Source organism: Microcaecilia unicolor, chromosome 2 (genome assembly GCF_901765095.1).
Source record: "Microcaecilia unicolor chromosome 2, aMicUni1.1, whole genome shotgun sequence".
Taxonomy (NCBI): Eukaryota; Metazoa; Chordata; class Amphibia; order Gymnophiona; family Siphonopidae; genus Microcaecilia; species Microcaecilia unicolor.
In genome coordinates, this window is record NC_044032.1 from 105,243,447 (window position 1) to 105,258,267 (window position 14,821).

At 41.6% G+C, this 14,821-nt stretch overlaps 1 protein-coding gene across 4 annotated transcripts in view; it reads left to right on the top strand.

Moving 5' to 3' along the window:
• The window catches only part of IPO11 (importin 11), an 813,637-nt gene that overhangs the window by 573,021 nt on the left and 225,795 nt on the right, over positions 1–14,821 (top strand). The window lies entirely within an intron of this gene.

A 14,821-nucleotide genomic window follows, 5' to 3' on the forward strand; every position in this document is an offset into this window, starting at 1 on the left:
AGAGTTGAAAGGGTCAGCAATATAGCTGAGAATGAAGGCATTGGTGTTGCAAAATAGAGCAGGAGACCAGAAAAAAGTTGATACGGAAGTAGCTTGAGTAAGAAGGGGAAAAGAAAGCATAGTCTTTTTCATGCGGGTGTAGTATCCTCCAGGGATCTGCAAGGCCAAGGGTTGTTTTCAAGTGATCTATGTTAATTGCAGATTTGGAATGGCGAATAGGGCATCTGGAGTGTATAATCTGGAAAAAAAAGTTGGATTATCTGAGTTGGGGCCATAAATGTGTAGGGCCCTGTTTACTAAGACATGCTGTAGGTGTACTAATGATAGAGACACTCATTATATTCCTATGGGTGTCTCTAGCGTTGGCGCATGCTAATTTGTAGCACATATTAAAATGTTTGTGCGCCTACAGCACGACTTAATGAACAGAACCCTCAATATAGTATATAGGGTGTTATTAAAATTCAACTCTAATAAGAGCCAACATTCCTCTGTTTGATTTTTGCCTGATAACAGTAGCAGGGAGTTTACTGTTCTTAAGAACCACAACTGCATTATGTTTATGCGTAGCAGTAGAGTATGCAACTAAAGTGTTATGTTTGTCACGAAGTGTTTTTTTGTCAGCATCATTAAGGTGGATTTCCTGAATTAGGGCAATATCAGCTTGGTTATTTTTAAGATAAATGGAGATTATTTGCATGGGAGGTGCAGTAAAAAAAATGGGAAGAGAGATATAAAAACAAATCCACAAGGGGGAGAGGTAAAGAGGAATAAGGTGTCAGGGAGCAGTACAAAGCAGTATCATAATTAGTGATAATATCCAGCTATATGCAATGTGATAGTAAATGGAATTGCAAGCAAAACACATTAAAGCAGAGAGAAAAAGTAACAAAGAAAAACTACTTTGGTAAACATTGAAAAACACAGTATGGGTTGTGGCAGCCTGAAAAATATGGGAAGTCTGACCTTCAGCTGAGCATAATATACTATCAGGCTTAATTTCGAAAGAGAAGGACGCCCATCTTTCGACACATATCGAAAGATGGGTGCCCTTCTCCCAGGGTTGCCCAAATTGGCATAATCGATAGCCGATTTTGGGCGTCCCCAACTGCTTTCCGTCATGGGGGCGACCAAAGTTCCCTGGGGCGTGTAGGAGGTGTAGCGAAGGCGGGACTTGGGCGTGCCTAACACATGGGCGTCCTTGACCCATAATCGAAAAAAGAAGGGCGTCCCTGACGAGCACTTGAATGACTTTACTAGGTCCTTTTTTTGTTACGACCAATCCACGAAAAGGTGCCAGAACTGACCAGATGACCACCGGAGGGAATCTGGGATTACCTCCCCTTACTCCCCCAGTGGTCACTAACCCCCTCCCACCCTCAAAAAATTATTTAAAAATATTTTTTGCCAGCCTCAAATGTCATATTCAGGTCCATCGCAGCAGTATGCAGGTCCCTGGAGCAGTTTTAGTGGGTGCAGTGCACATCAGACAGGCAGACTCAGGCCCACACCCCCTACCTGTTACACTTGTGGTGGTAAATGGAGCCCTCCAGAACTCACCAGAAACCCACTGTACCCACATCTAGGTGCCCCCCTTCACCCATAAGGGCTATGGTAGTGGTGTACAGTTGTGGGTAGTGGGTTTTGGGGGGCTCAGCACACAAGGTAAGAGAGCTATGCACCTGGGAGCAATTTCTGAAGTCCATTGCAGTGCCCCCTAGGGTGCCCAGTTGTTGTCCTGACATGTCAGGGGGACCAGTGCACTATGAATGCAGGCTCCTCCCACGACCAAAGGGCTTGCATTTGGTCGTTTCTGAGATGGGCGTCCTCAGTTTCCATTATCACCAAAAATCAGAAACGACCAAGTCTAAGGACGACCATCTCTAGGGACGACCTAAATGTCAAGATTTGGACTGTATTATCGAAATGAAAGATGGATGTCCATCTTGTTTCGATAATACAGGTTTCCCTGGCCCTTCACGGGGACGTCCTGCGAGGATGCCCTCAGGAAAACTTGGGCACCCCTTTCGATTATGCCTCTCTATGGGAGCAAGTTGGGAAAACATATGCCACAAACAATACTGAGAGGACTGAATTAAGAAAGCCCAGGCTCTTTGAAGGGATATTGCCCTTATCAATTTTATGCTTATAATGCTATGCAGGGGGTAATAAACACATGCAGCATTCCGCATTGCCAAGCATGCTAAGGAATCAGTTATATCAGAGAACGTCAGAGTATCTCTATATATAAAAGGCACCACCAACGTTCTAAATGAAGCCTCTAGCCGGAAGTGTGAAGGGGGAGAGATACCCAGTTTCCCCATGAGTGTCTGCCCCGCCCTCGCTCTCTCTGTAACACAAACAGTGAAGGAAAACACAGCAAAGCACGAAACCAAATCGCTCTCTCTGTAACAGTGAATGACTCAGGGTGGGGAGGGGAGAGAGGGCAGAAGCCCTCACTATCTCTGTAACACAAACACAGAACAGCAGGAAACTTAACACTGAAGGACTCGACTCCGAGGGGGGAGGGTTACAGACAGCACAGGGGAAGGGAGAGAGGGCAGAGGGCAGGGAGACACACACTCCCACATGCACACAGAAGAAAACCTTGCTAGCCCCCGTTTCATTTGCATCAGAAACGGCGCTTTTTTACTAGTAACGATATAAAATCAGACCTCAGATATTTCCTGATGTGGCTAGAGGTACTCAGCTTCGGCGTAGACAGGTTTTTCAATTAAAGAGTTGTGTTAGCTCTAGGGGCTACTTTCTTTTTAAAATTTCCTTCAAAATATATAATTACTTTTCCTGATGCCAACTATATTTTCTTTGAACGGGTCAGCTAGAAAGGTTAGTGATGGATAGGAAGCTAAGCAGTTGATCTATAGGTGGAATTTTGTTTTGTTCAATTTAAGTAATAATCCAGGAAAAATTATTGTTTAATTATTTTTCTTTTGATATTTCCTGTATCTTTTCTGGCTCCCGAGATGTGGGCTAAATGATTTTTTGTAAGTACTGTTTTGTGCTGGTTTTGGAAATTTTCAATTAAAAAAAAAAAATCAGACCTGCAAAGAAAAGTAGAATACATAGCTTAAAAGAAAACATGTTGTGGTAGGTATATATGCATACTTGCTAATTAATACATGCAGTATAGTGAGAGGTAGGCATGCTAATTTGATAACATTAACCGATAAACAGACAATAATTTTGATGTGTAAAGGAGAATAAGACTTAGAACAGTGGGGAGATAGGGATATAACATGACTGATAAATTCAGGAACCTGGGATTAGAAAAATAGGCTGAAAGTGAATCAAGGTAGTCCTTTAGGGCTTTGGGTTCATCAAAGGAATGAGTGGAGTTGTGCAGTATGATTCTCATTGTAGCGGGATAGTAAAGGCCAAATTGGGCTGCAGCGCCTTTGAGGCGGTCTCTTAGTGCAAGGAACGTTTTGCATTTCTGGACAGTTGTCTTACTCAAATCCAGAAAGATTATGATCTTCATCCCCTCGTAAGTGAGCGTGGATTTTAGTTTTGCTTTTTGAAGAATGGCCAGTGTGTGTAGGTACCGGGAGTGGAGGAGTGGCCTAGTGGTTAGGGTGGTGGACTTTGGTCCTGGGGAACTGAGGAACTGAGTTCGATTCCCACTTCAGGCACAGGCAGCTCCTTGTGACTCTGGGCAAGTCACTTAACCCTCCATTGCCCCATGTAAGCCGCATTGAGCCTGCCATGAGTGGGAAAGCGCGGGGTACAAATGTAACAACAACAACAAAAAAAAAAGTACTATTGGCCTGGGATACTTCTGATTATTGGGGCGTGTCGACAGAACGTGATGCGCTCGGTTGATTTCAATAGTTTTTTTTACGTCTTGGATCTTAGGGAGGAAGTTTTCAAGGAAGGCAATTGGATCTTTACCTTCTGCTCCTTTGCGAATGCCCAGTACTCAAAGGTTGCTTCTTTGGCACTGATTGTTGAGAACTTCCAGTGTTTATGCAAAGAATCAATTTCCTGGGTCTTCTGCTTTAGGGAAGTTATGGCTGCTGGATTTGCGCTGTACATGGTTTCAACAGTATCTAGACGAGTACTCACATCTGAGAGGTGAGTTTTCGGATCAGAAATATCTTTCTTCATGTCTGTGATGCAATTGTGGTTATCGTGTAGGAGTTCTTTCAGCGATAGGATTTCTTCCATAATAGCGGAAAGGGTTATTTCAGGGTCTGAGTTTTACGGTGCTTTTGTCAGAGATTGTGGGGCCTGCTTGAGCCTCTTAGAAGCTGGAAGAGGGATATTCTGTTTGCCTTGTTAGTCCCAAGGGGATAATTAGGCAAAAATTAGAGGTCTTAGAAAGATTTAAACATAGTAGTAACATAATTGATGACGGCAGAAAAAGACCTGCACAGTCCATCCAGTCTGCCCAACAAGATAAACTCACATATGCCATTTTTTGTGTATACCTTACCTTGATTTGTACCTGTCTTTTTCAGGGCACAGACCATATAAGTCTGCCCAGCACTATCCCCGCCCCCCAACCACCCGCCCCCCAACACCGGCTCTGGCACAGACCGTATAAGTATGCCCAGCACTATCCCCGCCTCCCAACCACCAGCCCCACCTCCCACCACCGGCTCTGGCACAGACCGTATAAGTCTGCCCAGCACTATCCCCGCCTCCCAACCACTACTACTACTTAGCATTTCTATAGCGCTGCCAGGGTTACGCAGCGCTGTACAAGTTTAAACATGGGGAAGGACAGTCCCTGCTCAAGAGAGCTTACAATCTAAAGGTAAAAGCTATCCCCGCCCCCCAACCACCAGCCTTGCCTCCCACCACCGGCTCTGGCACAGACCGTATAAGTCTGCCCAGCACTATCCCCACCTCCCAACCACCAGCCCTGCCTCCCACCACCAGCTAAGCTTCTGGGGATCCCTTCCTTCTGAGCAGGATTCCTTTATGTTTATCCCACGCATGTTTGAATTTAATCTGCTTGTTATCCCAGGATTAATTAGCAAAGAGACAGGAGCTGAAGGATTAGGTGTCCATATTTGTCAGCGCTCACCAGTGCCCTTCCCCTATTTAATAGCTTTTAAATGTTATATGGATGTCTGTTAAACCATATATTAAACAAGTTTTACATAGTGGAGGAGTGGCCTAGTGGTTAGGGTGGTGGACTTTGGTCTTGGGGAACTGAGGAACTGAGTTCGATTCCCGGCACAGGCAGCTCCTTGTGACTCTGGGCAAGTCACTTAACCCTCCATTGCCCGCCGCATTGAGCCTGCCATGAGTGGGAAAGCGCGGGGTACAAATGTAACAAAAAAAAAATATATGGATAGGTGGCAGTATTGCTCTAAAGTTTTGAAATTGGGTAGAAAATAGTAAAAGCTCTATATAGTGATGAGAGTATAACACTGTCCATCTGACCAGGATGATAAAATAGACTGAAAAACTGTGATAGATTAGTTGGGCTTTTAAAATGATAAAAACATGCTATTAATTGGGAGATTTGGATTGTTTCATTATGAATTGGGTGAATGTCTTAGAAGCATGAATGTTTCAAGATGTTATAAAATGATGGCTTCATGGAACATTTGGTTCTGGTATTGATGAAAGAGGAAGCTATTTCTTAGTGGCATGCAGAAAGAACTTGGTTCAAGTGATAATGGTGGTAAAGCCATATGGCAGTATTTATTCAGATTGATTTACTGCCTTTTTAAAGAAATTCACCCAACGGTGGTGTACCTCAAGTATAATGCAAACATAGGCAATAAACAATTATATCAGTAAAAATATTGAAATAATAGTACACATTATTGCATAATATGGTATCTCGCTAACAATACCATGCACATAAAACCTCTTGATAGACAGCATAGTGGATAAGCAGAGGTGGAACATATAGACAGATAAGGTAAAGTAACAGGAGTCAGAAGATAAAGATGACTAACTTGAAGAAAAATTGCATATGGAGTCAGAAAAAAATGCATACTACTATTCTCAGCTGGAGTATGTGTGGTAAGCAAGTCTTGCTAGAGTATATGCAGCCAACGTTAGTCCCTTGGTGTGTGACTAGCTAGTTAATTACTTCTTCCATTAAAGGCTTAGGAGAAGAGCCAGTCTTTCACCTGCTTTCTGAAGTAGACTTGCATTAGATGAAGCCTTTTCAGAATGTGGGAGCTACTCCAGAGAAGGCTCATTGGCAGGTTACATCTTTTGATTTCTTTTGTAGAGGGTCTGGTTAGGGATACTGCTTGGGGAGGATCTTAATGACGTTGGAGATGCGTAGAAGGAGATCCTGTTCATCAAGTATTCTGGCCCATTTCCTTTAAAGGCCTTGCAGATTAGACATATCGTTTTTAAATTGAGCCCTATTTTGTACTTCGTTATGGGTCATATTAATTTGAGACAGAATGCATTTTGAGGTTGATTGCACTTAGGTTATTATATTCTACAACTTGCGTGATTGCAGACTGACTTAATGGCAGTTTTTATTTAAGACAGCCAGCAGTAGCAGAACACTAACTTCCAGTTTATTCAGTGTAACCTACTATGTTTTACAATCCTGTGCAGCATGTCAGATGAAATTCTCAATTAATGTGTGGGTCTACCAAATCTAATCAAGTGAAGAGTATTTACAATATAGCTTGACACTGAATGATATAAAGTGAAAGCAAATAACAATTTTTATAGTAACTTTTCTAGTATTCTTTCCAGTATTGCTGTGGTCAAACTGAATACTTTTCTGAGATATTTTCAATTATTTTATTCTCATATAAAATAAACACAGTTAAATGTTTATGTTGATCAACCAAGCAATCACTACGCTTTGAGGTTTGTAATTTAGCCACTTTCCTGTGTTAATTCAGATTTATAGTCTAAAACAGTGATTTTCAGCCTTCGTCATCTCGTGGCACTCTGACAAGGCACAAAAATTGTCAAGGCACACCATCAATTTTTTAAAGGATTATGGGCCCCTCTTAACAAGCTGCGGCAAAAGGGGGCCTGCGGTAGCGTTGGCGCATGTTTTTGATGCATGCTGAGGCCCCCTTTTACCGCAGCTGGTAAAAGGTAGGTCTTTCTTTTTTTAAAGAAGTGACCGTGCAGCAAGTGAATCATTTGCCGTGTGGCATTGGGGAGCCCTTACCGCCACCCAATGATGTGGCGGTAAGGGTTCCAGCGCTAACCCAGCGCTAACTGGGCAGCATGCAACACTGCTCGATTACCACCAGGTACACATCTGGAAATGACTGCATACTTTGGGGGTGGGAAGTATCACTGAGCTGCTGTGGTAGCCCGATAGTACTTCCTTTTTAGCAAGCGTTAAGCCTGTGTTGGGAAATGCAGCACTGGGCCTGGTCCCCTGCTGCTCTGGGTCTTCAGTTTTGTTTTTGTTGCATCCCTACCTTGTTCTTCTGGCAGTGGCCATATTGGCAGGATCATCTGAGCAGCAACCATTTTGGGAAGATCATCTGAGGGGCAGCCATCTTGGAAGGATCATTTGAGGAGCAGCCATCTTAGAGCTCATCAAGGAGGCAGCCATCTTGAATGTCTTTTGGGCGTGCCCTATGAGATCTGTCGCCTCTCATCTGAGACCAGGATCCTCTGATTGGAGGCCAGCTGGCCTGGGACACCATCTTTGCTTCGGCTTCTATCTTGTTAGAGGTTTGGTGCTTGTATCGTGGCTAGGGTTACCATATGACTCCAGAAAAAGGAGGACGGATTGAGCCAGCCGGGTTTTACTTCCATTGCTTTCAAAGCAATGGAAGTAAAACCCGGCTGGCTCAATCCGTCCTCCTTTTTCTGGAGCCATATGGTATCCCTAATCGTGGCTTCACTACCTGCCTTGACCTTTGGACCGTTCCTGACTACCCGCTGTTTTGCTGCCTGCTTTGACCTTTGGACCATTTCTGACTACCCACTGTTTTGCTGCCTGCTTTGACCTTTGGACCGTTCCTGACTACCCGCTGTTTTGCTGCCTGCCTTGACCTTTGGACCGAACCTGACTACCCGCTGTATCGCTGCCTGCTTTGACCTTTGGACCGGACCTGATTACCCGCTGTGTTGCTGCCTGCCTCGACCTTTGGACCGGGCCTGATTACCCGCTGTGTTGCTGCCTGCCTTGACCCTTGGACCGTACCTGATTACCCACTGTAGTGCTGCCTGCCTTGATCTCTGGACTGTACCTGCCTACCCGCCAAGTTACGCCCGCTCTTACCACTAGCCAGGTCAGTGGCTGCCCAACCCCGTCTGGATCCCGAAATCCTGGTGGCCACCAGCACCTGGGGGCTCAACTCCTGGGGAACGGTGGTCGCTTCCCAGGTGAAGCTAGGGGTTGTCCGGTTGCCTGACCGAGTGCGGCTCAGTCGTGGCACAAGGGCTTACAACCCAATCCTAACAGTTTTAGAATGTGCATTTTGGGGGGATTTTGATGAAAAACTTCATTGTTGATATTTTAAAGAGATTAAGATGTCAAGACCTAGCTCATGTTTCACTCCCTGCAAAATCTACATAGAGAAGTCTTTTTTGGGAAAGAATTGTAAATTGCTTGTGACTGTAGTTACTTTCATACCACTATAATGGCTTAATAGAATAATGTGTAATTCAATTTTGAGCCTTTAATAAGGATTCCAAATGTTCTCAATGTCATTGTTTGGGAAAGGTATTAAATAACAATCTGTAGCCATGATTGATGGGCAGGTTGACTTCTACAGTTTAAAGTAAAGATTTATTTACACTTCTGAGTAACTAGTGTTTATATAGCAAGGCACAGATAGGCAGATGCTCAAAACTCCAGCGCTGTTCCAAACAGCACCATAAAAATACTGCTGGATCATCATGGTGAAGAAACTCCTCAACACTAATGATATGCAAATTTAGGCATGCTTATAGCATTGAGCATTAGGGAGTTTGGTGGGAGCACAATCTCTGGGTATGCGCACAAGAGCATGCTGTGGCGCTAACCCCAATCCCTTCCCTCTTAAATTTAAAATAAAAATCCTGGGCTGGGTCTGGTGGACCTTAGACTCCCCCTCCCCCCCCCCAAAGACTTAAAGCCCTGGTGGATCCCAGACCCCCCCACTTCCCCCAAAACTTAAATACCTGGTGCTTACTGCCACGGTGGCCTAGTAGTGGCCCCTCAACCCCCTCGTACCTTGAAGGAGGAGGAGAGGAGTCCTAGTCCCTTATATGGTACTTAGACCCCATTGCACTGGGCAGGGTGCCGCTGTTTTGATGTTGTGTCTAGCAGGAGGAGCAAAGAAAGACATTATAATGTTGTCATTTTTATTTTGCATTCCTTTCCTAATAATACTTAACATTCTATTTGCTTTCTTAGCTGCCACCGCACTCTGAGTAGAGGGTTTCAACATATCATCAACAATGACACCTGGATCCTTTTTCTGGTTGATGACTCCTAATGTGGAACCTTGCATCACATAATTATAGTTCGGGTTCCTCTTTCCCATATGCATCACTTTGCACTTGCTCACATTAAACGTCATTTGCCATTTTGATGCCCAGTCTCCCAGTCTCGTAAGGTCCTCTTGTAGTTTTTCACAATCCTCTTGTGATTTTACAACTTTGAATAATAACTTTGTGTCATCAGCAAATTTAATTACTTCACTAATTGCTTCCATCTCTAGATCATTTATAAATTTGTTACAAAGCAGCGGTCCCAGCACAGATCCCTGGGGAACCCCGCTATTTACCCTTCTCCATTGAGAATACTGACCATTTAACCCTACTCTCTGTTTTCTATCTTTTAACCAGTTTTTAATCCACAATAGAAGACTATTTCCTAACCCATGACTCTCATATTTCCTCTGGAGTTTTTCATAAGGTACTTTGTCAAATGCCTTTTGAAAATCCAGATACACAGTATTAACTGGCTCACCTTTATCCTTGTGATTGTTCACTCCTTCAAAGAAATGTCATAGATTGTTGAGGCATGATTTCCATGCTTTTGAATATGCTTTGTAATTTTGTTCTTTATAATAGTCTCTACTATTTTGCCCGGCACCATCAGGCTTACCGGTCTTTAATTTCCCGTGTCACCACTGGAACCTAAAAATCGGCATTACATTGGCTACCCTCCAATCTTCCAGTACCATGCTTGATTTTAAATAGTTCTTCAAGTTTATTTTTCAATTCTATCAGTACTCGGGGATGAATACCATCCAGTCCAAGTGATTTGCTATTCTTCAGTTTATCAAATTGTGCCATTACATGTTCCATGTTTATAGAAATTTCATTCAGTTTCTCAGACTCGTCAGCTTTAAATATCATTTCTGATACTGGTATCTCTCCCAAGTCTTCCTAGATGAAGACCGATATAAAGAGTTTATTTAATCCTTCTGCTATGGCTTTGTCTTCCCTGAGTGCCCCTTTTATCACTCAGTCATCTAGTGGTCCAACTGAACTTTTTGCCAACGTCTTGCTTTTTATATACCTAAAAAAGTTTTTACTATGCGTTTTTGCCTTCAGCACAATAACTTTTTTCCGAAGTCCCTCTTTGCTTTCCTTATCAGCGCTTTACATTTGATTTGCCATTCCTTATGCTGTTTCTTATTATTTTCAATCAGATCCTTCTTCCATCTTCTGAAGGATTTTCTTTTTGCTCTAATAGCTTCCTTCACCTCACTTTTTAACCATGCCAGCTGTCGCTTGACCTTCCTTCCTCCTATTTTAATGCACTGAATATAACTGGCCTGGGCTTCCAGGATGATATTTTTGAACAACATTCACACCTGATGTACACTTTTTGACCTTCGCATCTGCTCCTCTAATTTTTTTTTCACCATTCTTCTCATTTTATCATAGTCTCCTTTTTTAAAGTTAAACGTTAATGTATTTGATTTCCTATATATACTTATTTCAAAGCTAATATCAAATCCGATCATATTATGATCACTGTTATCAAGTGGCCCCAGCACTATTACCTCCTGCACCAGATCATTCGCTCCACTAAGGACTAGGTCTAGAATTTTGTGCTCCTCTTGTTGGCTCCTGTACCCGCTGCTCCACAATGCAGTCTTTGATTTCATCAAGAAAGTTTACCTCCCTAGCATGTCCTGATGTTACATTTACCCAGTCAATATCGAGGTAATTAGAATCACCCATTATTATTGTGATCCTCAGTTTGTTAGCCTCCCTAATTTCTGATAACATTTCTACATCTGTCTGTTCATCCTGGCCTGGTGGACGGTAGTACACTATTATCACTATCCTTTTCCTTTTCACACATGGAATTTCAATCTATAGGGATTCCAAGATGAGTTTTTTTTGTCTTCCAGAATTTTCAATCTATTTGATTCAAGGCCCTCCTTAACATACAATGCTACCCCTCCACCAATTTGATCCACCTTATCAATAGGATGTATCCTGTTATGACAGTGTTCCACTGGTTATCCTCCTTTCACCAGGTCTCAGAGATGCCTATTATATCTAATGTATTCTAACTCTCCCATCTTATTTCTTAGGCTTCTGGCAATCACATACAGACATTTCAAACTATGTTTGTTGTAACTATTACATCTTGCTCAGCAGTTGGCAGTGATAATTTGCAATCTTTTGTCTGCTTTTTATTTAAAGACACCTGGGGCTCTGTTTACTAAGGTGTGCTAGCGTTTTTAGTGTGCACTAATGCTAGAGACACTCATAGCAACATATAGGTGTCTCTAATGTTAGTAGCACTGCTTGACTTCCAGTTCCCAGAAATGTTCACTTAATATATAGTGTGGATATCATGTTATATATATATATATATATATATATATATATATATATATATATATATATATATATATATATATATATATATATTTCTTAACTAATAGTGCCCTCAGTGGTGCTCATTACTAGAAATTGAACATAGTAGTGGATCTAGCACCCACCTCTTCATCGGTACACTCCCAAATTCAATTCTATGTATTCTTATTTATTAATTATATTGCTCTGATTTAATCCATACTCATCTTTTTTGATGTGTCAGACTAGGGGTTAGTAGCATATGACATGCATGTTTCACCCATACAGTGGGCTGTCTCAAGGACTCACCCCTGCAAGGACAAAAAGTATATAAATATTCATATAATACGGGTCTCTCCACAAGCACCATACTTTTCTAGTCCCTTGTGGTGTCCCGTGCAATCTTGTATCACATTTATCTTAGCCTCAGCCATTATCAACGTCAGCTTTGCTCTAATTTTAACGGGCTAACTCCCTGCAAAGATGACAACGGCGTTCTTCCTACTTATTTTTACTATGCTTTAATTCTGACATCATAATCCCTCCCCCTGGTTCCAATAAGATAGCCTAACGTGTTGTTTTCAAATAAGTGACGCCCACTCCAGCTCCACATTTAGGTCAGCTGGTGTCACTGTTCCTAATATATAAATATACCATTGTTCTCTATAATTTAATAGCCGATTTATCGAACCCCCTTCTTTACCTATCTGTACATGTTCCACCACCCTCCATCTGAGATCTTCTACAGTATGTTGCTTCTGGATCCAGTGCTCTACTAGAGGAGCTTGAGTGTTGTCAGTAGTAATACGAGATTTGTGTTCTGTTAGCTGTATCTTAATGGGCCGGGTACTCCTCCCTACATAGATTAATTTACAAGGACACTCTACCACATAAATAACATTGTTGGTATCACAATCTGTAATATCTCTAGTCTTCAACGTTTTGTCCAGTCCCCCTACTCTCCATTCTGGTCCTGTTATCACTAGTTTACACCACTGGCACCTTCCACATATACAGTGGTTTCCTTTCCCCTCTATCACTCGGGGTTTTCCAAATTTATTCAGTGCCAATCTCTCTCCTATCGTTTTACCCCTAGTGTATGATATCGGAAATTCCTGACAACATGGGTATAATTGAACTATATGCCAATGTGACCTCAGAATTTGGACCATCCTCTGTCTTATCTCTGTAAATGGTAGGACACATGTTAATACTCCTTGTTCTTTTCTACTATTCTCAGTTAGTAATAACGGACGCTGGGCAAACCGAGCTCGCAAATAAGCTTTCTTCACCGCTGATTTCGGGTAACCTCTTGTTAAAAATCTCTGTTGGAGATCTAGCCTGTGCTTTAAATTCTTTCAATGAGAAACATACCCTTCTAATACGTAGGAACTGGCTAACTGGAAGGCTATATTTTAAGTGGTATGGATGGAAACTCTCATACTGTAGTAGAGTATTACAGCTCACTGGTTTACGATATAGAGAAGTGGATAGCTTCCTTCCTTCTTTATAGACCCAAACATCCAAGAACTCTATCGCTTTCCTACTAGCAGACTTTGTAAAAGTAATGTTGGCATCTAAGGTGTTTAACCACTGTACAAACTCATCCAGTAATTGTTCTGATTCTGTCCATAAGAAAAATATGTCATCTAAAAAGCAATTCCATAAGGAGACTGCTTTAAATTGCTCTGACGGATAAATGCACCTTGATTCAATATGAGCTTTGTATAATGTAGCTACTGATGGGGCCACCGTAGCCCCCATCGCTACTCCTTCTGTCTGCTGGTAAAAATGATCTTGAAACCAGAAATAGTTATTAAAGATTACTAATTCTGCCAATTGAATAATCAATTCAGAGGGTATCTGCTGGAGGCCCAGGCGGGTTTCAGTTGTCTCCCTAATAACATTCATAGCTCCTGTTTGAGGAATACGAGTATACAATGAAATTTTAAGCATAGTTATATTTTAGCTTTTGCAATTTTGATAAAACTAACACATTAATGAGTCAGAAGGCTAGCCATTGTATTTTTCAACATAAGTTAAATTATTATACTGATAGTAACAAGATGAGTGGAATGCTAGCCCAATATTTAAGAATTTGAAAACCTGAAGTGAAAATATATGCAATTAAGGACCCTTCTAAATTAGTTTTGGAAGATTTTAAAATTCTACAAAACTTCTGCCAATTTTATTTGACATTATATATCATAAGAGGACAATTCCAGCCTCAGAAGGAATCTCTTCCTTTAACATGTGACTCTTCTATGGGCATCTGAACTGATTGAATCTAAGCCCCCAGTATCTGAATCAAATATAACAAATGGAATTAAAAATCTCCCATATGCAAGGTAGTTGACTTGGATTGACTGTTGAATTTTATAAAGTGTTTGGTCATATTCTAGTTCCTAGATTAGCTAAATTTTTCATTGTTTACTGTCAGAAGATAATCCACTTGGGAATGTTACAGAGGCTTTGGCGGTAACCCTTGAGAAGCCAGGGAAGGACTCTAAATTAGTCCAGAGTTATAGATTCTGGAACATTGACTGTAAGATGTTGGCCAAAGTTTGGCAACCAGACTTTTTGTAGAGTATTGGAAGATTTAATATATCGTGATCAAGTAGGATTTATGAAGGGAAAATATATAGTAGACCATGCTTAATTGTTAAATAATCTTTTACTCGCAGCCTTTAGCTATAAACTGTCCAATAATGGCCCTTTTTATTGAAGTGGAGCGAGCATTTGATTATATCAAATGACTTTACTTATTTGAAGTCTTGAACTGGTTTAACTGTGGGGAGAACTTTATCAGGTATGTTGAAATACAATATAGAATTAAAGTAGTGCTTATTTAAGATTGATCACATTTTCAGGCTCATTTTCAGAGAAAAACGTCTGCATTTGGATGTTTTTCTCAGAAAAAAAACGTCCAAATCTGTATTTTCGAAACCTCTTTTTAGACGATATTTGTGGGGCCCAGAATCTGAAGAGGGGAAGGACTCCAGAGAGACATTAGGGACTACTTAAGGAAATTGGGTGGCTTTGCTGCCACAGTGGTTTTGCTGCTTCAAGGATGCCTTGGGAGGGTGAA